General features: G+C 38.0%; 1 protein-coding gene across 1 annotated transcript in view; it reads left to right on the forward strand.

The window, feature by feature from the left end:
• LOC106879285 (caveolin-3) overlaps window positions 1-22,500 on the forward strand; it is a 120,635-nt gene that overhangs the window by 69,020 nt on the left and 29,115 nt on the right. The window lies entirely within an intron of this gene.

The following is a 22,500-nucleotide window of genomic DNA, read 5'->3' on the forward strand; positions in this document are numbered from 1 at the left end:
GAGCGGGATAGGCTACTTGACCTGAAGAAAATTCTAACTGGGCCCCACCTGCAAAGTCATGCGCTGGTTATCTTAATATGACATCACCATGTCATGCACATATGGTTGTGATGCATGTGCCTGGTGTACCCTTATCAGACGGGTAGTCATGATGGGTATATTGGGTTTTGTCTATTTGCACCCCAGTGTCACTTTGATGGCATGCACTGCTCTCTCACTCAATAATAATAATATGAAGAAGAAGAAGAAGAAGAAGAAGAAGAAGAAGAAGAAGAAGAAGAAGAAGAAGAAGAAGAAGAAGAAGAAGAAGAAGAAGAAGAAGAAGAAGACGAAGAAGAAGAAGATGATGATGATGATCATCATCATCATCATCATCATCATCATCATCATCATCATCATCGTCATCATCATCATCATCTTCTTTCGTGAAATATTGATAGATATTGTTTGTTTTGGCTAGTGTTGTGATAGTGGGAAGTTATAGAAAGAAAGGAAATGAGGGGCGTTGATTGGTTGAGGGGATGGATTGGATGAGTAGACAGAATAGATGAGAGAAAGAATGAAACCTGGAACATAATGCGCATGTATAGTTGTGTACATTCATATATGCGCGTATATATATATATATATATATATATATATACGTGTGTATGTGTATGTGTGTGTATGTATGTATATATGTATGCATATATACATATATGTATTATATGTATATCTATATATATGTATATATTATATGTATATATACATATATATTATGTATATATGCTTATATATGTGTATATGTGTATATATATATATGCTTATATATGTGCGTGTGTGTGCATGTGTGTGTATATGTGTATATGTGTATATGTATGTATATATATGTGTGTGTGTGTGTGTGTGTGTGTGTGTGTACTGTATGTATGTGTGTGTGTGTGTGGATGTATGTGTTTGAGTGAGGCGTATGACTGAGGAAGGAAGAATCGAAGAGTGTGAAATGAAGAGTGGTGGATAAAGACATGAGAGGAATATAGAATTATAGACACGAGGAAGGAAAGAAACGAAGACGGGAAGAATATCAAGAACAATGTGGAAGAATAAAGAAATGGCGAAGGTGTGATAAATGGACCAGAATCTGAAATGTATCCGTTAAAAAAGAAGAACGAAATAGAAATGAAAAACCACATGCAAAACTATTAAAAGGAGGTACAGTGGGAGGAGGGAAGAGAGAAAGAAAAAGGGAGAGCGAGAGAGAAACAGAGAGAGAGAGAGAGAGAGAGGCAAAGAGAGAGAGAGAAAGAGAGAGAGAAATGCAAAGATCGAGAGGGAGATTACAGTGAGGGATGGAGGAAGATGAGAGGTTATATCTCATATGAGATGTTTGTTGAAAGAGAAAAATGAAATGATTGATGAACAAAATGGCGTCAACAATATCGTGGGGGTAAATGATACGGACACGATACACTGAATATGCAGATCTGATTCGTCTCCTTTTACATTGTCATCTAGCATTCTACTAAAGCAAACAAGCCATCTCTAACCATAAAGCAAGCATTTATCTTTGTTTTAAACATATAGCATAGGTTTCCGTACACACACACAGAAACACACACATGTATATATATATATATATATATATATATATATATATATACATACACACATATATATATATATTTCTTTATTGCCCACAAGATCTTATTGCCTCGTGGTGCGTCATTGATTTGGAATACTTCTCTTTTCGTCGGTTTTTGTAATGGCTGAAACGAAGGAACAGCGTGCTTCCGTGAAATTCTGTTTCCTACTGGGAAAAACGGCGGCCGAAACAGTCATCATGCTTCAATCAAATTACAAGGCCGCTGCCATGAGTAAAACACAAGTTCACGAGAAGTTTCCACGCTTAGGAATGGTCTCTTGTTGCTTGAAGACCAACCTCGTTCAGGGCGACCGTCGACCTCCCGAACGAATGAAAAACATCATGAAAATTCATGAACTGATCTTGGAAGACCGTCACCGAACAATTGAAAAACCTGTTGATATGATTGGTTTGTCCTGGAGTTCCTGCCAATTAAATTTGAGCGAGGAATTGCGAATTAAGAGTTGCAGAAAAATCTGTGCCTCGCTTGCTCACGGAAGATAAAAAGCAGTCACGACTTAATGAGTGTCTTGAAATGAAACGGTTATTCCAACGGTTATTCCAACCGCTAACTCTGCTTACTTTTATATATATATATATATATGCGAGTAAAAATAAATATGGAATATACAATAATATAATATACAATATATAATATAAAATAAAATAAAATAAAAATGGATGGCACCATGAAATAAAGTATTGAATGTAGATGAAATATTGAGTGTTCAATATATATATAAATATATATATATATATATATATATACCTACACACATATACATATACATACATACATTCATACATACATACATACATACATACATACATGCATACATACATACACGTGCACCAAACTCATTGAGAATGCACCAATCGGCTCGGTGCTGCTATAGTGAAAGATACTTGCCCTCAGTGCCACGCAAAAGGATCGAACCCGAAGTCATGTGGTTGCGTAGTAAACTTCTTAACCCAAGAGGCATACCTAAACTGTTTCCAAACAATAAATACAACACGAACTATTACGTAAAGAAGCTGTTAATAATATCTTCAGTTGTGATTTTAAGTGGACAAACAAACGTCTACTAGATCAGGGAAAATCTATTATCCGTCTTCGATAAGGAAAACGGTGTAGAATTACTTGGAATGTAAAATGTCGTAGCTGCGCATATTTCAACCGGAAACAATTATATCAGTAAAAGGGGGATGGGTTGCTTAAAATGACAGAAGCAGAATTCACAAACGTATATGTAGCTCCAGTCACAACATAAGAAAAGACATCGATAATTTGTAACATTTAGAGCCTTCACGTAACATAAACCACTGCCACCACAACGATGACGAGAGCCAAACAACGTCATAAGTAATAATGTTACAGGCGCAACGATTGTAGCTCGAGATAAGAAATAAACCAGCGATCGCCAGTGTAAATAGTAACTTAATACTCAGCTCACAACAATAACAAGTGATTCATGGCGAATTTTAAACTTGTTTAATAGATTATGGCTGAAGGTTTATCGTTTATTGCCAGATTCTTTTATAAACGTATTAATTTGATGTAATCAGTGATCAGTCATAGAGTTAACAAGAGCATAACATATTTGGGAGTTCCGAGTTTATGGCTGTTTAATGGACGAAGGTAATACGCAGTAGTTGGAAGTCAACAACAGTCTGGTGAGAGACAGACAAGCAGGCATACAGAAGGATTGCATAATTCAAATGAGTGTGTGTGTGTGTGTGTGTGTGTGTGTGTGTGTGTGTGTGTGTGTGTGTGTGTGTGTGTGTGTGTGTGTGTGCCTGTATATAACAGCAGGCGTGAATGTATGGCAAAAAGCTTCTTTCCCAACCACATGGTTCCTGATTCAGTCTCACTGTGTGGTACCTGATGCTAGTCCCTTCTACCCTAAGCCTCAGGCTAACCAAAGCTTTGTGAGGGGACTTGGCAGACGGAAATGTATGTATATATATAAATGTAGCAAACAAGCTGATGTAGACCAGAAGCACACTCATCAGTGGCTGCGGAACTCAGGGCTAAAAGCAGAGAGTGAAGGCTTTATCTTGGCTGCCCAAGATCAGATCTTATTGACCCGGTACTATCAAGCCAAGGTGATGGAAAAGAGACCGATAGAATAAGTACTAGGCTTATAAAGAATAAGTCCTGGGGTCGATTTGTTCGACTAAATGCAGTGCTCCAGCATGGCCGGCCGCAGTCAAATGACTGAAAGAAATAAAAGAATATATATATATATACACATGCACATACATATGAGTGTGTGCGATGTGTGTGTGTGTGACTTTGTGTCTGAGACTGTTCCCCACCACCGCTGACAACCGGAGACGACCAGAAATCGAACCGGTCTTCGAGTTTAGGTTTCGCACATTATGAGCTGATCTTCTCCCAGAAAGAAGTTCTGAGAACTAGGGTGTCCTGCGCTTAGTCAGAAGTCTCTCACTAGTTATTGGGTGGTCGATGACTCAACCCACTTCGTCTGTCCTTTCACATGTTCTGTTTTTCGTCCTACAGGATGACCAACGAAAAACCTTCTCCCTGCCACGCAGGTTTGGTAGCATTGCCGGTTTAATCGTCGACGGCTGGATCATGCGACACGTTGTACAGGATTAAATGCTATCAGTATCATTAAGAGTGACCTGACATACGTAAATACATACATATTTTATAGACCCCGAAAGGATGAAAGGCAAAGCGATATTGGCGGAATTTGAACTCAGATCGTGAAGAGAGATTAAATGCCGCTAGGCATTTTGCCCGGCGTGCTAACGATGGATCATTCCTGCCACATTGTCATGGCGTCGTTTGTTTTCGCATTGTGCCAATTTCGGGTATTCGCTAACGATGTGCCATACCTTTCACCCTTCTCACCATTACTATTATTATTATTATTATTATTATTATTATTATTATTATTATTATTATTATTATTATTATTATTTAAGGTGGTGGGCCTGCAGAATCGTTATTTTTTAAATACATATTTGCGTGTGTAAACTGGGAATGCATACAATGAGCTTCTCTACCCTAGGTGTACGGAAAACACTCGGCGAGAAATGGAAGAAAATTTGAAAAAAGAAGAAAAAAAACAATAATAATAATACAAGCGCCGAAAAAGCTAAGCGCATGAAAACCCGTGCTAAAACTGCTGCCTTAGATATTCTGACTGATAAATGGCAAGAAAAACATCTCAATGGCAAATACCCAAAGAGAGCGAATAATGCCGATGTTGACAAAGCCCTTACCCATCAATGGTCGATGGCTTCTGGCTTAAAATCAGAAACAGAAGGGTTTATCATAGCAGCCCAAGATCAATGCCTACCTACAAGGAACTACCAGGCCAACATATTAAAGAACGGCAGCTTCCCAACATGTGTATGTCAACAACAAAATGAAACCATTGATTATGTTGTCTCCATGTGAAGTCTTCTTGTGCCTACAGAGTATCTCAACGGACATGATAGAGCTGCACAATATATTCACTGGGTAATTTGCAAAAACCTGGACTTGCCCCATGATGGGAACAAAAACCACCTCAAGTGCTTGAAAATTATCACATCTCACTCCTTTGGAACTTCACCATTCAAACTGACAGAAAGATAGATGCAAATATGCCAGACATCATATTGAAAGACTTCAGACAAAAATCATGCCTCCTCATTGATATGACTGTCCCAATCGATATAAACGTATCTGTCAAGACCTACCAAAATCTGAGCAAGTAAAAAGATCTTGAAACAGAAATTAGCAAAATGTGGAACCTGAAGACTAAAACAATACCTGTTGTCATAGGTGCCCTGGCAATGATAGCAAAGGGGCTGATTGCTACCTAGCGCAGATACCAGGAAACCCCAAAATGGCAGAAATTCAAAAGATAGTGCTCATGGTAACTGCCCATATCCTACGTAAAATACTTTCTATGTAATCTCAAATTTTAAAACAAACACATAATTTTCTTATGGGTTCTTAAATATTCTCTAGAATAATACTATGTACAAAACCAAATATATGACACCCTAGGCATAACACCAACATGAACTTCTAACTTTTTGTCTCTTGAGGTCTCTGGGTGAAACTTGGAGCCAACTTGTACAAATACAAACCAAAAGTCAAACATAAAATTATAATAATGAAGATGATGATGGTGATTATAATAATAATAATAATAATAATAATAATAATAATAATAATAATAATAATAATAATAATAATAATAATAATAATAATAATAATAATAATAATTATAATTATAATTATAATTATAATAACAATAATAATTATTATTATAAATGCCCTGATGCAGTACCAAGCAGTGGCTCTCATGGTTTCTGATCTTAATTGATTGGAAGTGTTACCATGTACATTGTTTTGTCTTGGTGGATGGGCAAATATTCTGCTCAATACAAGAAATTTGATTGTAGGTTGCTTGACCTTTACCGGTTGAACATGTCCCTTAGTGGCTGGCGATATGTGCACCTCTGATCACGAGCAGAAGTAGTGGGGGAGCATCATAGCCATGTGTTGAGAGGAATTCTTTGTGGTTTGGGTAATTCACCTTTGAAAACAGGGGTGTTTCGTTTAACATCTTTAAACAACCCTTATTCAGGGAACTTTTGAGCGGGATGGACTACTCGACCTGAAGAAAATTCTAACTGGGCCCCACCTGCGAAGTCATGCGCTGTTTATCTTGATATGAGATCACTATGTCACGCACATATGGTTGTGATGCATGTACTTGGTGTACCCTTATCAAACGGGTAGTCATGATGGGCATACTGGACTTCGTATATTTGTACCCCAGTGTCTCTTTGATGGTATACACAGCTCTCTCACTCAATAATAATAATGATGATAATCCTTTTTACTATAAGCACAAGGCCAGGTAATTTGGTGGTGGGGACTGGTCGATTACATCGACCGCATGACTCAGCTAGTACTTAGTTTATCGACCCCGAAAGGATGAAAAGCAAAGTCGAGCTCGGCGGAATTTGAACTCAGATCGGAGCGAAGGGCGAAATACCGCTAAGCATTTCACCCGGCACGCCAACGATTCTGCCAGCTCGCCGCCTTAATAATAATAATAATAATAATAATAATAATAATAATAATAATAATAATAATAATAATAATAATAATAATAATAATAATAATAACAACAACAATAATAATAATAACAGCATGTAAACAATAACGTAATGAAATGTTTTGCGATAAAAGGAGCCTGGCCATGAGTAATAAGCAAACGTCTGTAGAATGATTTGTAATATCAAACAGAAGTATTCTCCTAAGGCAGTTGAACGGAAAATTACCGGACAGAGAATTAATAATTGAGTATTTATATCGGAAATTCCCAATTAACAAGGAAGCTGTAGTCAAACATATACTAAAGAGCACTGGAGCGTAACTGCGGCATGTAAAACTAGCCGATGTTACTAGTTAAGACCAGGTAATAAAATACAGACAAAAATAAACTATGATGAATAAATGTCATGTAACAATCATCGTATTATAGTCTATTGGTAGCGCAACACAGTCAGGCATTCCAAAAATATTACATTTGAAGGCTTTAAATTAGCCATTTATATATTTGATAAAATATAAGACGCCCATTTTTCCCGAAGACGTCTCATAAAAATTTCCCCGCGTCCTATAAGCGAAGTTGAGCCAACATTATACACTAGAGAAGGCGCGTTGCTTAGTGGGTAGGATGTTCGGCTCATGATCGTAAGGTTACGAGTTCGATTCACGGCGGTGGGTTGTACCTTTGAGCAAAACACTTTACTTTGCGTTGTTTCAGTCCACTCAGCTGGCAAAAGTGAATTGTATCTGTAACTCAAAGGGCCAGCCTTGTCACAATCTGTGTCACACTGAATCTTCCTGAGAACTATTTTGAGGGGTCGCATGTCTGTGGAATACTCAATAGAGTGGAGTGACAATAAAAAATTGTAGAAATTGAAAATGCCTGAGGGCTAAAATGCTGCTATATTTAACTACTAGAAAAATACTAAATTTTCGCTGAGATCAATGAAAAGTATTTATTCATCCAAGCCCCCTAAACTCCGAAAATGGGGGATTTTTGTAAACTTTTTACAATAGCGGAGTTCGGGGGTTTGAGGGAGTAAATGCCTTTGATTGATGTAAGTGAAAATTTAGCATTTTTTAGTAATGATATATAGAAAGATTTTAGGTCTTAGGCATTTTCAATTTCTACAATTTTGTTATTTTCACTCCACCCTAGATTACACAACCCATATCCCCCCACACACAGACATGTATATTATTATCAATAGAAAATTATTAATAGAAAAATGCTTAATTTTTTTTATTAGATCAGTCAAGAGCATTTACTGCCTCAAATCTCCCAAACTCTGCTATTGTAAAAAATTTACAAAACTTCCCCATTTTCGGAGTGCAAGGGGCTTCAGGGAGTAAATGCACTTGATTGATCTCAGCGAAAATTTAGCATTTTTCTAGTAATCAAACATAGCAACATTTTAGCCCTCAGGCATTTTCAATTTCCACATTCTTTTAATTTTCACTCCACCCTAATTCTCAGCCACTTGCACGTTAATTTCAGGAGCAGGCTGTTCAATTGGTCGGATCAAGTGGAATCTTCGTCGTAAACGATGGAGGGTTAGTTTTTATATTATATGTTTTGATGCACTAAAATCATTCTTTACCATGAATATGTGCTTTTGAAATTGGGGTGAACCTAAAATGCCCGTGTTTCTTTTATGCCGTCAAATACGGTATGTACCATTCGTGGCACTCCGTCAGTTGCGACGACGAGGATTCCAGTTGATCCAGTCAACGGAACAGCCTGCTCGTGAAATTAACGTGCAAGTGGCTGAGCACTCCACAGACACGTGTACTCTTGACGTAGCTCTCAGGGAGATTCAGCGTGACAAAGCTGGCCCTTTGAAATACAGGTACAACAAAAACAGGAAGAAAGAGTGAGAGAAAGCTGCCGGAGCCTCGTGAAACTTTAGGTGTTTTCGCTCAATAAACAATCACAACCCCGGTCTGAGAATCGATCCTACGACTGCATGTCCGCTGCCCTAACCACTGGGCCATTGCGCCTCCACATATGTACCATACTTAATATACATACACCAATCACAAGCAGGATACTGTAGTTTTCGTCGGAGATGAAATCTCTTTTAGACATGCTATGCTAAAAAAAGACATATACCGTGAGGAGATGAAAAATCGTCCCGACAACAAACAGCGAGAATTCCAGAAGCTTTTCGGCCTTTTGGAGCCTTTTCAATGAAATATATTCACGGCTAGTCGCACGCCTCAACGAAAATTCGTCACCACCGGTACAGGGAACAGTTAATAAAACATTCACTGATCAAGCGGATAGGCTCTCGACTAAATATAAATTCTGTATACGCAATTAAAGTAGCATTGAATTCAAATAGCTATTTACGTATCATACTTAACGTAGATAAACCGTTGACAGGCAAGGTGTTGTGGTTTTTTGTCCTTGACAAAATCTTTTCATAGTCGTGCTGTGTTAATAGCATAATATCTATTGCAAGGAGACGAAAAAATTGCTCCAGCAACGCCAGATGGATTTCGGACATTTTGTACCTTACCAGTGATGAGTACATGCAGTCGGTCACGTGTCAGGGCGAAATCTGTCACCTTCAATAAAGGAAGCAGACAATAAAATAAAACATTTACTGATATTGCGAGTGACCGCCGGGCCGAATAAATAATCCCTTGTATACAATTATTAGCTTAGGTGTGGCTGTGCGGTAAGAAGTTTGTTTCCCAACCACATGGTTCCGGGTTCAATACCACTACCTGTCACATTGGGCGAGTGTCTTCTACAATAGCCTAGGATCGACCAAAGCCTTGTGAGTGGATTTGGTAGACAAAAACTGAAAGAAGCCCACCGTATATGTATGTGTGTGTGTGTCTATGTTTTCCCACACACACACCGCTTGACAACCGGTGTTGGTGTGTTTATACTCTAGTAACTTAGCAGTTCGGCATAAGCAACCAAATGAAAAAATATCAAGCTTTAAAAAAAGTACTGAGTTCGATTCATTCGACTAAAAGATTTTCAAGGCGGTGCCCCAGCATGGCCGCAGTCTAATGACTAAAGTAAAAGATAAAAGATAACTGAAGCAGCATTAAATTAAAATACTATGATCGTGATGTATATACACCTTTGACAGAAAAGACGCTGCAGTTTTCGCCCGAGATAAAATCTCTTATAGTTTAATATCTCTTATTTTGTGATAAAAGCCAGTCAGCCTGGACTCAGTAGTAAATTGTTCCTCTCATGGTTCCAACTGATAATAATGGTTAATATTCTTCAATAAGGTGGTGAGCTGACAGAATCGTTAGCACGCCGGGGGAAATCTTTAGTGGCGTTTCGTCCGTTTTTACGTTCTGAGTTCAAACTCCACCGAGGTCGACTTTGCCTTTCATCCTTTCGGGGGCGATAAATTAAGTACCAGCTGAACACTGAGGTTGATGTAATCGACTTATCTCTTCCCCCGAAATGACTGGCCGTGTGCCAAAATCTGTAACCATTATTATTAGTATTAGCATTATCAATTTTTTTTTTAATTGTAATGCGGTGAGTTGGCAGAATCGTTACCCCTCCGGACGAAATGCGTAGCAGTATTACGGTCTGTGTTCAAATTTCGCCGAGGTCAACTTTGCTTTTTATCCTTACGAGGTCCATGAAATAAGTACCAGTTGAACACTGAGGTTGATGTCATCGACTTACCCACCTCCCAAAATTACTGGCCTTGTGCCAAAATTTGAAACGAACATGAGAAAATAGAAGGATCAGGCACGAACCCCCATCTCGAATTTAGTGTACCATTGCCGAGAACATATTTAGTACTCCAGCTACAATTTTAGCAACTTAATGTTGTTGAGTAGACAAAGATGGCTTTTGTTGTTGCATCACACAACAAAAACAAACAAGCAAAAATAAAAAAAAAACAGACAAAAGACAGAAAAAAAAGGCAAGCAAACACGATATATTCATTAATGCTATAGATCAATAGAGTCAGCTAAATAAATAATGAAAGGTCGAAGAATGATAAAAAAATAAATAAATAATAAGTGATTAAATATAAAATAATAATGGTTTAAGTAAATTTTAAAATAAAAATTGGAGACGAAAAAAAAACGGATACCAACTGAAGAAGCATTTGAAATTTGAAATTACCAAAAAAAGAAGAAGAAAATTCGAGAATGACATTAGTAAAAGAAAAAAGAAAATATAAAAAAAAAACAGAATATTTCGAAAACAGGAAGTGTGTTTTGATGAATTGGTGTGAAAATACGATTTATATTACGAGAGCCATACATTATATTAACAACTTTTGTTGATGAAATTCAAATAGTTTTTGTATTTCAGAGAGACAGAGACAAAGAAACCATCTTGCTAGCTTTACGGCTCTCTCTTTTCTAAATGCTTGTCTGTTTGCATGTCTGTCTGTCTGTATGTATGCCTGTCCGTCTGTTTTTCGTTTGTTTATTTATTATTTTTTTTATTTGTTTTGTCTTGTTTTTGTCTGTCTGCCTGTTTGTATACGTCTGTCGCCCTTTGTTTGGATATGTATATTTAAGTCTGTGTTTGAATATGTGCGCGTGTGCTTGTGCATGTATGTACATATATGTATGTATACATAGATATATGTTGGTGCATGTGTATGTATGTATATGTGTGTGTGAATGTACGTATGCATGTATATATATATATATATGTATAAATATATATATATATATATATATATATATATATATATATATATATATATACATATATACATATATATACATATATATATATATATATATACATATATATACATACATATATATATATACATATATATACATACATATATATATATATACATACATATATATATATATGTATACATATATATATATGTATATATATATATATATACATATATACATATATATACATATATATATATACATATATATACATATATATATATATATGCATATATATATATATACATATATATATATACATATATATATATATATATATATATATATATATATAGAGAGAGAGAGAGAGAGAGAGAGAGAGAGAGAGAGAGAGAGAGAGAGAGAGAGATTTATATATACATATATATAAACGTATACTCATACACACACACATACACATATATATGCATGTGTGTATATGGTGGGGGCGGGGTCATGTCTGTATTGAGAATTCAAAGTGATTGGCTGTCATCGGACTTCAGTACTCTTCACTAGTGCAATGTCTCTGTTCAGAAAATGGTTCGCCTCCTCCTCACCCTCTCCCCCCCCCCACCCCACCCTTCATTCAATAGAACATCATATTCTTTACAACATCCTTGACGCCTTTGAAGCCAGTTCCTGAATCTATCATATATCCAATATTTTCTTCTTAGAGTTATATAAATCGACTGATGCTCAAACACACACATACACACACAGACACGCACACACATACACACACTGATATTCTCAAACATGCACACAAACACTCACAAACTTCATTTGTCAAGCTGGATTCAAAAGGGCCGCTTATGATCGAAATAACGATCTCTGAATCATTACATTTTTCCCCTTCTTCCCGGCAACCTCTCCTTTGCAAGTCAAGTCAATATTATTTATATTGGATATCAAATGAAAAGATAAAAATAATAATAAACTCTAAAGTAAAAATACATTAATTAATCGTCTGCTGGTGTATGAATGATGATAGAGACACGAAATAACTGGAGTTAGCTTGTTTATAAATAGGGTATTATTTATTTGGTTCTCCGGTTAGAGAGAATATTGGGCAAAAAAAAAGACTTATTTTGTTGTTTCTTATACTTTGTGCTTTTTTTCACTCGTTTTTTTGCAGGAGACTAGAGGGGGGACCTATATTCTATTTTAGCCTCGTTTTCACTATAATAAACTTGTGAGCTATTTTCTTCCTCGGTTTGTTATTTATGTGTGTGGTTGTTATTGTTTTCTTATTTTATTTTATTTTTACTTGTTTTACTTGTTTCACTCGCTGGATTGCGGCCATGCTGGGACTTTACTGTGGAGAATGTAGTCGAACATATCGACTTCGTAGTTCAGTTACGCTTTGCAATCATGAGATTTCGATTTCAATCCCTCTACACCGGATTGTTTCTACTATCATAACACGTATTGACCAACGTTTTGTGAGTGAATTTGGGAAATTGTGTGCAACCTTATCGTATTTGCCATGATAGATCGCTAGCCACTATACATTTTTTTTCTCTCCTTGTTTCTTTCTGTGTTCTTTTCTGTGGAAGAGCGTAGGCTCGAAACGTTAACGACTTTTTCACTTCCCAAGCGTTATACTAATACATCTGTTTGTTGTCTACACCACCTGTCTTCGTCTTTTGTTTTTTTTGTGAATTCTCTCCCTGTGTGTGTGTGTGTGTGTGTGTGTGTGTGTGTGTGTGTGTGTGTGTGTGTGTGTGTGTGTGTGTGTCTGTGTAGAAGAGGGGAGGAGGGGAGGAAGAGGGGAGGAGGGGAAGAAGAGGGGAGGAGGGGAAGAAGAGGGGAGGAGGGGAAGAAGAGGGGAGGAGGGGAAGAAGAGGGGAGGAGGGGAAGAAGAGGGGAGGAGGGGAAGAAGAGGGGAGGAGGGGAAGAAGAGGGGAGGAGGGGAAGAAGAGGGGGAAGAAGAGGGAGGAGAAGAGGGGGGGGGAAGAAGAGATGGGTAGAAGAGGGGGAAGAAGAAGGGGAGGAGGGGAAGAAGAAGGGGAAGAAGAGGGGGAAGAAGAGGGGGAAGAAGAGGGGAAGAAGAGGGAGGAGAAGAGGGGGAGGGGAAGAAGAGATGGGTAGAAGAGGGGAAGAAGAGGGAAGGGGAAGAAGAGGGGGAAGGGGAAGAAGAGGGGGAGAAGAGGGGGAAGAAGAGGGGGAAGAAGAGGGGGGAAGAAGAGGGGGGAAGAAGAGGGGGGAAGAAGAGGGGGAAGAAGAGGGGGGAAGAAGAGGGGGGAAGAAGAGGGGGGAAGAAGAGGGAGGAAGAAGAGGGGGGAAGAAGAGGGGGGAAGAAGAGGGGGGAAGAAGAGGGGGGAAGAAGAGGGGGAAGAAGAGGGGGGAAGAAGAGGGGGAGGGAGAACAACGGCAATGGTGGTGGTGGTAGTGGTAGTGGTAGTGGCGGTGGTAGTGGTGGCGGCGGCGGCGGCGGCGGTGGTGGTGGCGGTGGTGGTGGTGGTGGTGGTGGTGGTGGTGGTCATGATAATGACGGTAATGATTGTTGAGGTGATGATGTTGATGGCGACTGCGACATCTACGATGAGGAGGAGGAGAATAACAATTATGGTGACGGAAGTGATGGCGATGGAGGTGATGATGATGACGATGATGATGATGATGATGAGTTCTCTTTGGCCGTCGTATTACTCTGACCGATTTACCCAGAGTGACTAACAGACTAATTACCGGACTAATTAACTAGAATGACCGATTGTCAAACTGACGGCTTAAACATCTTACAAACCGATCACCTTGACCAACTGATGACCACCTGATCGACTGATTGACAGACTGACCAAACTAACATAGTGTCCAAATCAATTAACTAATTAGCGATATTTTATAGAGAGAATAGCTAAACAACTGATGACATAACCTGACTAATTAACCAACTGATCTACTAATTAGCTGATTATTTGACGAACAAACTAGAAAGATAAAGTGTCTAATGAAGAAAACCTGAAATTACAACTTAAGTAATTAAGGTGTCTAAGGTGACCATATTTGGACCTCCACTGTGAGTTGTGTCACTTTGCCGGTTAATATCATAATGGCGGCAAGCTGGCAGAATCGGTAGCGCGCAGGACAATATGCTTAGCGGCCTTTCGTGCGACTTTACGGTCTGAGATTAAATTCCGCCTTTCATCTTTTCAGGATGCATAAAATAAGTTACCACTCGAATACCGGGGTCGATGTAATCGACTAACCCCTCCCCCGAACGTGCTACTCTTCTATCAAAAATTGAAACCATATTATTATTATTATTGTTGTTGTTGTTGTTGTTGTTGTTGTTGTTGTTGTTGTTATTGTTCATATACACTCAACAGATTAGACTGTTGGAAAAGAAAAGAATCCTAATGTCGGATGCCTTCGCTGTTAACTACCTGTCCCCTTCTCATGACTAATATTGCATACTTATCTATGCCAAATTCTCTGCTTATATCTTTGCTGAAAAGTCTTACAGTCTGTATTAAGGAATCTATCTCTTTTTCATTCCATGTAGAGCAAATGGTAAATTTTTCCCTTACTATTTCTGAACTGATATCCTGCCTTTGCCTTCCTTAATACTAAACTGAGGGGTGGTCAAACGTAGAACAAATATGAAAGAGGACAATGCGTCCCCTTGGAAAATTCCTCTTTTGACATTAACTTTCCTTAAGAATGTGTTAGCTGAGTAGAGATCGATTTTCCATTTCTTCATGCTAAATCTAATTCTCTTATGTTGTCTGTTATACTGAACATACTCAAACATTCACTTATCCATGAGTGTAGGATCATGTCATAGGCTTTCCTATAATCTATCCATGCTATTGTTAGAGCCTTCTTTCTAGCTTTTACTTCATTTAGAACTGCTTTGTCACTATATTATAGATTATGCATTCCTCTGGCTTTCTTTCTGCCAAGGTGCTTTTAAATGCTTTCTCAAAGCATTCCTACTAACAGCTTCCACACTAATGATAAGCAAGTGATTGGTCTATAGTTGCTAGCTGTATTACCTTTGCTCTTGTCCTTCATAATGAGTAGTGACCTCCCTCTAGTAATCCAATCTGGTATTATTCCTTCATTAAGGCATATATATATATATATATATATATATATATATATATATATATATTTGTAAGAATGTATGTGTGTGTGTGTGTGTGTGTGTGTGTGTGTGTGTGTGTGTGCGTGCGTGCGTGTGTATGTGTGTGAGTGTGTGTGTCTTTGTGTCTGTGTTTGTCCCCCCACACTGCTTGACGACAGACTTCACAGAGTTTAACAGTTCAGCAGCATATCTCCAATGGAGTCGACGCTAATGTATTACAGGTAATACTCCCCGACGATTTGAAATCTATTTCCAATTAAAGCTAATACAACAAGACCAACGAAGGCAAAAGTAAAGCGGAGTCTTTTGTCAGCAAACTGAGAATATATATATATATTCATAGAGAGAGAGAGAGATGAGGAAACAGAAAGATAATCAGAGAGAGAGAGAGAAAGAGAGAGAGAGAGAGAGAGAAAAAGAGAGAGAAAGATATGGATAGAAAGATAGATAGATAGATAGATAGATAGATAGATAGATAGATAGATAGATAGATTCTCTAATTATATATAAGCTTCAAACCTGCTCCATGGATCCTGAAACAAAATTTAGTTTGACTTGGTTCTTTTACGAAACTAAATAAAGCAGCTTTATATTATTGGCAGCATTAACCAATTATCCTCCTTGGCAACCTTAAAGAAGCAAATTAAAAGAGATCAATAAATGCGTTTTAACATTAGATTAGATCCATATAACAGACCCTAGGAAGCCTCACATAAAAAAAAACGATTTATAGAATTTTCTAATAACGGTAATTTCTTCTCTAAATTAACTCAATAAAATCTTCAGAAAATAGACTGCAGATGTTTCAAAAACTAGCTTTGCAGCATCTGTGGTAAGAAACTCTCAAAGAAGCTGAACCGCAGGAAGTCTTCAGAGAACAGCAGAAGGTTTTCTACTTGTAAATTCTCTTCGTTGACTCATCTTTCATGGTTATACTTAAAGAACAAATAAAGTTGGTTGCCATGGTAGCGTTGAGACTATCAACGCTGTCACAATGACTCATTTGGAGTTAATTCCCTTAGCGTTAAAATACAAAAATATTGCCTTCAAACGGTATGGAGGTCGTTTTTGTTCCTCACGATCAGATCCAGTAGGAAACGTTTCCGCTGTCTTTAGACACACAGATTAAAGCTTTAGAGAGCCAAATTGGGCGTTTCAGCATGGTCGGAAATAGTAGTCAAAAAATGTGTTAAATTATATTCATAAACACATTAAGTGAAAATATTCTGTTTGCTGACAAAAGACTCCACTTTACTTTTGCCTTCATTGGTCTTGTATCAGCTTTGATTGGAAATAGATTTCAAATCGTTGGGGAATATTACCTGTGATACATTAGCGTCGTCTCCGGGGGAGATATGCTGCTGAACTGCTAAACTGTGTTGTCAAGGAGTGTAGGGAGACAAACACAGACACAAAGACACACACACACACATACTTACATATATATATGTGTGTGTGTGTGAGAGAGAGAGAGAGAGAGAGTGTGTGTGTGTGTGTGTGTGTGTGTGTGTGTGTAGGTGCAGGCGTGGCTTTGTGATAAGAATTTACTTTCCAGTCACAAGGTTCCGGGTTCAGTCTCAGAGCACGCTTTCTTGGGCAAGTGTCTTGTACTATAGCCTCAGGCCGGTTAAAACCTTGTGAGTGGATTTGGTAGATAGAAATTAAAAGAGGTCCGTCGCATCTATCTATCTATCGATCTATCTATATGTGTTTATTCCCTCCCTGCCTGAGGTTACCGTGGTCTTTTCCGTAGGTTTTTCTTTTCACGGATAAACCTAATTTTACTTTTTACATTTTGAAAACACTTCTGTGATACACGATACCTTTTGATCGTTTTTTTTTCTTGATCCCTTTTGATCAGAATTTTACTTTTTTTCTTATTTTTTCCCCTTTTATTCATTTTCGAAAAGAAAAGCTCTACGTTTGTATCTGTCCCCTCTGCGTTCAGCCCTGTGTGTCCAAAAAAGAAAGTTATCTATCTATCCATCCATCAATCAATCTATCTATCCATTAATCTATCTATCTATTTATCTATCTCACTGTCTGTCTGTCTATCTATCTGTGTGTGTGTGTGTTATATCATTCCGCTACATATCGACTTCCAATATTGATACGAGGTTTCTTATTTTATGGATGCGAGTGATGGATTAAATTGACCTTAGTATCTGGTTAGTACTTAGGTATCGATATCCCGAAAGCTAAAAGTACAAAAAGAAAAAAAAAAGGGCAAAGAAACGGAGGTAAATCTGACGTAGAAATGGATTGAACATGGAGAATCAAGGGACATAAGCAAGAACTGTAAACAGTACTTTCATTCGACGCTCTACTGATTCGGCCAAGCACTGCCGCTCAGTGACGTCAGTGAAATAGCAAAATAATGAAGATTTGAATGGAGTGCCGATAGATGTGGAGATTATCAAATATAAGTTCTAACTGTGTATTGCTGAAATTATTGAAGCATGTTGTAAGAACTCAATTAAGAAATTGAGTTTCGTTTGTTGTCGAGTATTTTCCTTCAGTTCCAAAGATGAAAGATTCCCTGCTCTCTCTCTCTCTCTCTCTCTCTCTCTCTCTCTCTCTCTCTCTCTCTCTCTCTCTCTCTCTCTCGCTCTCTCTCTCTCTCGCTCGCTCTCTCTCTCTCTTACATATTTTTTATTTAATTTTTGCTTAGTTTTCCAACCGAAACAACATCGGAACTTTCTCACTCAATAATTTCACACGGTTCGAAAGTTTTGTAATAAACAGAGAGAAATAAATGGGTAAGGAGATAGAAAAAGGTTGTATATGCTTCTTTATGCTTCGTGAGTGAAGACGAGTGAAGACGAGTTCAATCGGTTATCGTTCAATTGATTGGTCGTCTGAACGTGACGTGGGTTTTTAACGAATGAAGAAACATCAGCCCGAAGGAAGGTTCGATTAGAAACGTTTAATCCTAGACATTATCAACATGTATATTCATACAAACATACATGCATAGTGACTGATAGATAAGGAGAGAGAGGGGGAGGGAGAGAGGGGGAGGGAGATAGGGGGAGAGAGAGAGAGAGGGGGAGAGAGAGACAGAAACGTAGGGAGGGAAATACTAGATAAAATAAAGAGGAAGTCAGAAGAGAGCGAACAATGAACGCATTTGAAATAGTGGATGGGTATGTACACGAAGCGAACTATCTATCTATCTGTCTGTTTGTATGTATGTATGTATGTATGTATGTATGTATGTATGTATGTATGTCTATCTATCTATCTATCTATCTAGTTGGAATATACAAAAAAAAGACGATGGCGGGTGTGTAAATAACAAACAGATGTATTAGTTTAACGCTCAGGACGTGAAGAAGTCATTTACGTTTCGAGCCTATGCTCTTCAACAGAATGGAACACAGAAATAAGCAGCGAGAGAAAATAAAAATGGTTTAGTGGCTAGCGCTCCATCTATCTGTCTATCTATCTATCTATCTATCTTTTTTTTCTGTCTTTCTATCTATCTATCTAACAGTGGTGAATGATATTTTTCATTTCGGTCGAGTCAACCTCTGAATTTCCCTTTGACCCGCAATTCCTTGATGGAATCGTAGCGACGCCGCGGTTGTGGCATTTCATTTCACGTTGCTCCAGTCCACGCAGCTGTAAATGGATACCATGCGATGGACATGCGTCCCCTTCACGAGGCGGGAATATTGTGATCTCAGTCGCTTATACGCCATGGAAACCGGGTAATCCAACCTATGAGTCCAACGACTCGAAGACTGTAATGTCCAGGAGTTTACGAGGATATTTTGATTTGGGTTTCACTTCTCAATAATCATATTGGTTTCAAATTTTGGCACAAGGCCAGAAATTTCTGGAGAAGGTATAATTCGATTACAATATAATGGGACTCGAAGGTTCATGATACCTGCGGAGTATCTCCTTCTCCCATTACAATTATTTTCTGTAGTCTTAGGATCTGGAACTAGAAAGAAGCTTACAAACGGATGCAATTCAATGGTTGTTTATTTAGTTCTCATTCATCGGGTTCACTCCCGGCGGCCATCTGTATGGCAGCGCGTGGTTCGTTATAGTTCCGTTCACGTGAGGTACATTACCTCTGGAAATAATGGGTGAAGTTAGAACAGGACAAGAATCTACTGTGAGCTGCCAGTTTGCAGTGTTGCTCAGCGTGAGCGCGAACGCAAGAGAGAGAATCACCTTAATACGCCTCCTTAAATAGATGTTGCTCACGAGAGCCTCGCTGTGGTCTCGTGCATGGCAAACATGGTTGTAGGCGAGATCTCGCTCTTGTGTCAGACATGGTAACGGCTGCCGGCGAGATCTCGCACAAAATGGCGATGGCTTCTTGTGTCACGCTACAACAACAACCCCAGTGCTCAATTGACACTTAGATTAGAAATGATTAGGAAAGTAGATTCTGTTATCAGAAGGATAGATACTAAAAATATAGAAGACACTAACTTATGGATCTATACAGGTGGGATAGTAAATAGTGGAGAACGAAGTACTGAGAATGAGAAACCTAATGCAGAGGAAGCTAGAAAGTTCTGGGGTAATATTTAGGATAAACCAGTCAATCACAATAGAGATTCAGTATGGTTAAAGAAAGTGGAGGAAGAAGTAGTGAGTAAGAAGCAGCCAGATATAAGATTAACTAGTGCATAAATGAGTAAAGTGTTGGAAAATGCCGAATTGGAAGGGCCCAGGACCAGATTTAGTTCAAGGGTACTGGCTAAATAAATTCAGTAGTTTACATGGGAGGCCGAAGGTACAACTTCAATTACTCCGGGTTAAAAGAGATAGCCTGCCTCCCATTCGTTCATGAGAGAAAAAAAACATTGAAAAGCAATCGCTAAAATTCAAAACTGTTGAAGTTTTTAGTAACATACAATATGATATTATAATAATATATTAAGATATTAAGCTATATTAAATACATTATGATATAAGTAGCTATAGCAATTAAAACCAAAAAGGTAGAATCAATAAATGAGGGTGAAAAATAGCACCTACAGTTGCTAGAAATGGGAGCCAAAATTTAACTGGAACATCCACAGAAAAGTATTAAGTGTAGAAACCTCTGATGAGAAACAAGATCATGTTGATCAAATTTCAAAATCACGTGATAAGGTTTTACCAAGCTACTTCATTCTGTGAGTTTATCTCGCCAAAGAAACATGTTGTGGGTTGCTGCTCCCAGTCCCGAATATTTCATGAGCTTAGTGTTTTTGTGTAGCTGTTCGAGTTAAAATTTGGTTCTCATTTCTAGCAATTATAGGAGCTATTTTCCACGCTCATTTATTAATTTTACCTTTTTGGTTTTAATTGCTATAGCCACCTATATCACAATGTATTTAATATATCTTGATATCTTAATATATTATTATATCTTATTGTGTGTGTGTATATATATATATATGTGTGTGTGTGTGTGTGTGTGTGTGTGTGTGTGCAACGGGCTTATTTCAGCTTCTGTCTGTCAATTCCACTCACAAAGGTTTGGTCAGACCCAGGCTACAGAAGAAGATATACGTCCAAAGTGTCACTCAGTGGGACTGAACCCGGAACCATGTGATTATTAAGTAAACTTCTTATTTCAATCATTGGACTGCAGGCATCGACCACAAAACATATTTCTAAATCTGGTGCTTATTCCATCTGTTGCCGAATTTTTATATATATATATATATATATATATATATGTAAGATCCAGGGATCGAGGTGTAGGAAGAAAGATAGCTTCAAGCAATCTGCAGTGAATATAAAAACAACTTTCAAGAACAATATGTACCTCCTTGCGATAATGTAGCCTTTAATCTAATCAAGATATCCTTGGCCTGAAGATTAGCCGACGGTATACACCTCACTTGGATTTACCACTTCTGAGGTTCCACTCGCTATGAAACATATGTAGCCCGGACCTTATCTACTCTGTTCCGCAACTCTTGTGTGTGTGTGTGTGTGTGTGTGTGTGTGTGTGTGTGTGTGTGTGTGTGTGTGTGTGTGTGTGTGTGTGTGTGTGTGTGTGTGTGTGTGTGTGTGACTAGTTTCTTTTAGTTTCTGTCAACAATATTCACTGACAAGGCTTTGGTCGGCCCAAAGCTTTAAGAGAAGACACATGCCCAGAGTGGGACTGAACCTGGAACCATGTTGTTGGAAAGATCTAATCCCGCGTAGCTATGGCTTAGAAGGCTGTTTCGAATTAAATTGAAAGAAACAGAAATGGAGAGGCTGTGAAACCGGTTGAGTACCATGGAACCATCCTTTCGACTGACCTCGCCAGCCGTCTGTGAATCAGCAGAGAAGTTCACCTCACCAGAGCGCAGTCATGGAACTAAATGTTCGGCTATTATCACAATGTATTGGTGGTTATGGCTGCGATAAATGTGTATCGATTAGAAACATACACAGGTAGGATATCGATTAGGATACTTATACACAAGTCATAGATATATCCTTCCTCGTGTCATAGAGAATAATATCGTTATGGTTGAAGGGTGAGAGTGTGAGAGAGGGAGCCAATATTTTGATAAATGTTCCATTATACGGTAACATTGGTCATAGGGGAAATATATCATGATACAATTAGATAAGAGATATGAGACAAAGTGTGTGCGCCAGATAAGACGTGGAGAATTTATGGCCCTGCATTGAGACCGCACCGACACAATACACACGCACACACAGCACACAATATGTGTACTCGTGTGTGTGTGTGTGTGTGTGTGTGTACGTGTGTGTGTATGTGTGTATAAATATGTTTGTGCATTGCATAATATATATTCATACATTTATATTTATATATATATAAACACATATATATATGACATATATATATATACATATATATATATATGTGTGTGTGCTTATATATATACATATAAATATATATATATATATATATATATATATATATATATATATATATCATGGTAATATATTTAGTTCAATATTTACGTATACATAATCATATATATATATATATATATATATATATATATATATATATAGAGAGAGAGAGAGAGA

The sequence above is a fragment of the Octopus bimaculoides genome, chromosome 6 (assembly GCF_046866305.1).
Source record: "Octopus bimaculoides isolate indiv1 chromosome 6, ASM4686630v1, whole genome shotgun sequence".
In the NCBI taxonomy this organism is placed as follows: domain Eukaryota; kingdom Metazoa; phylum Mollusca; class Cephalopoda; order Octopoda; family Octopodidae; genus Octopus; species Octopus bimaculoides.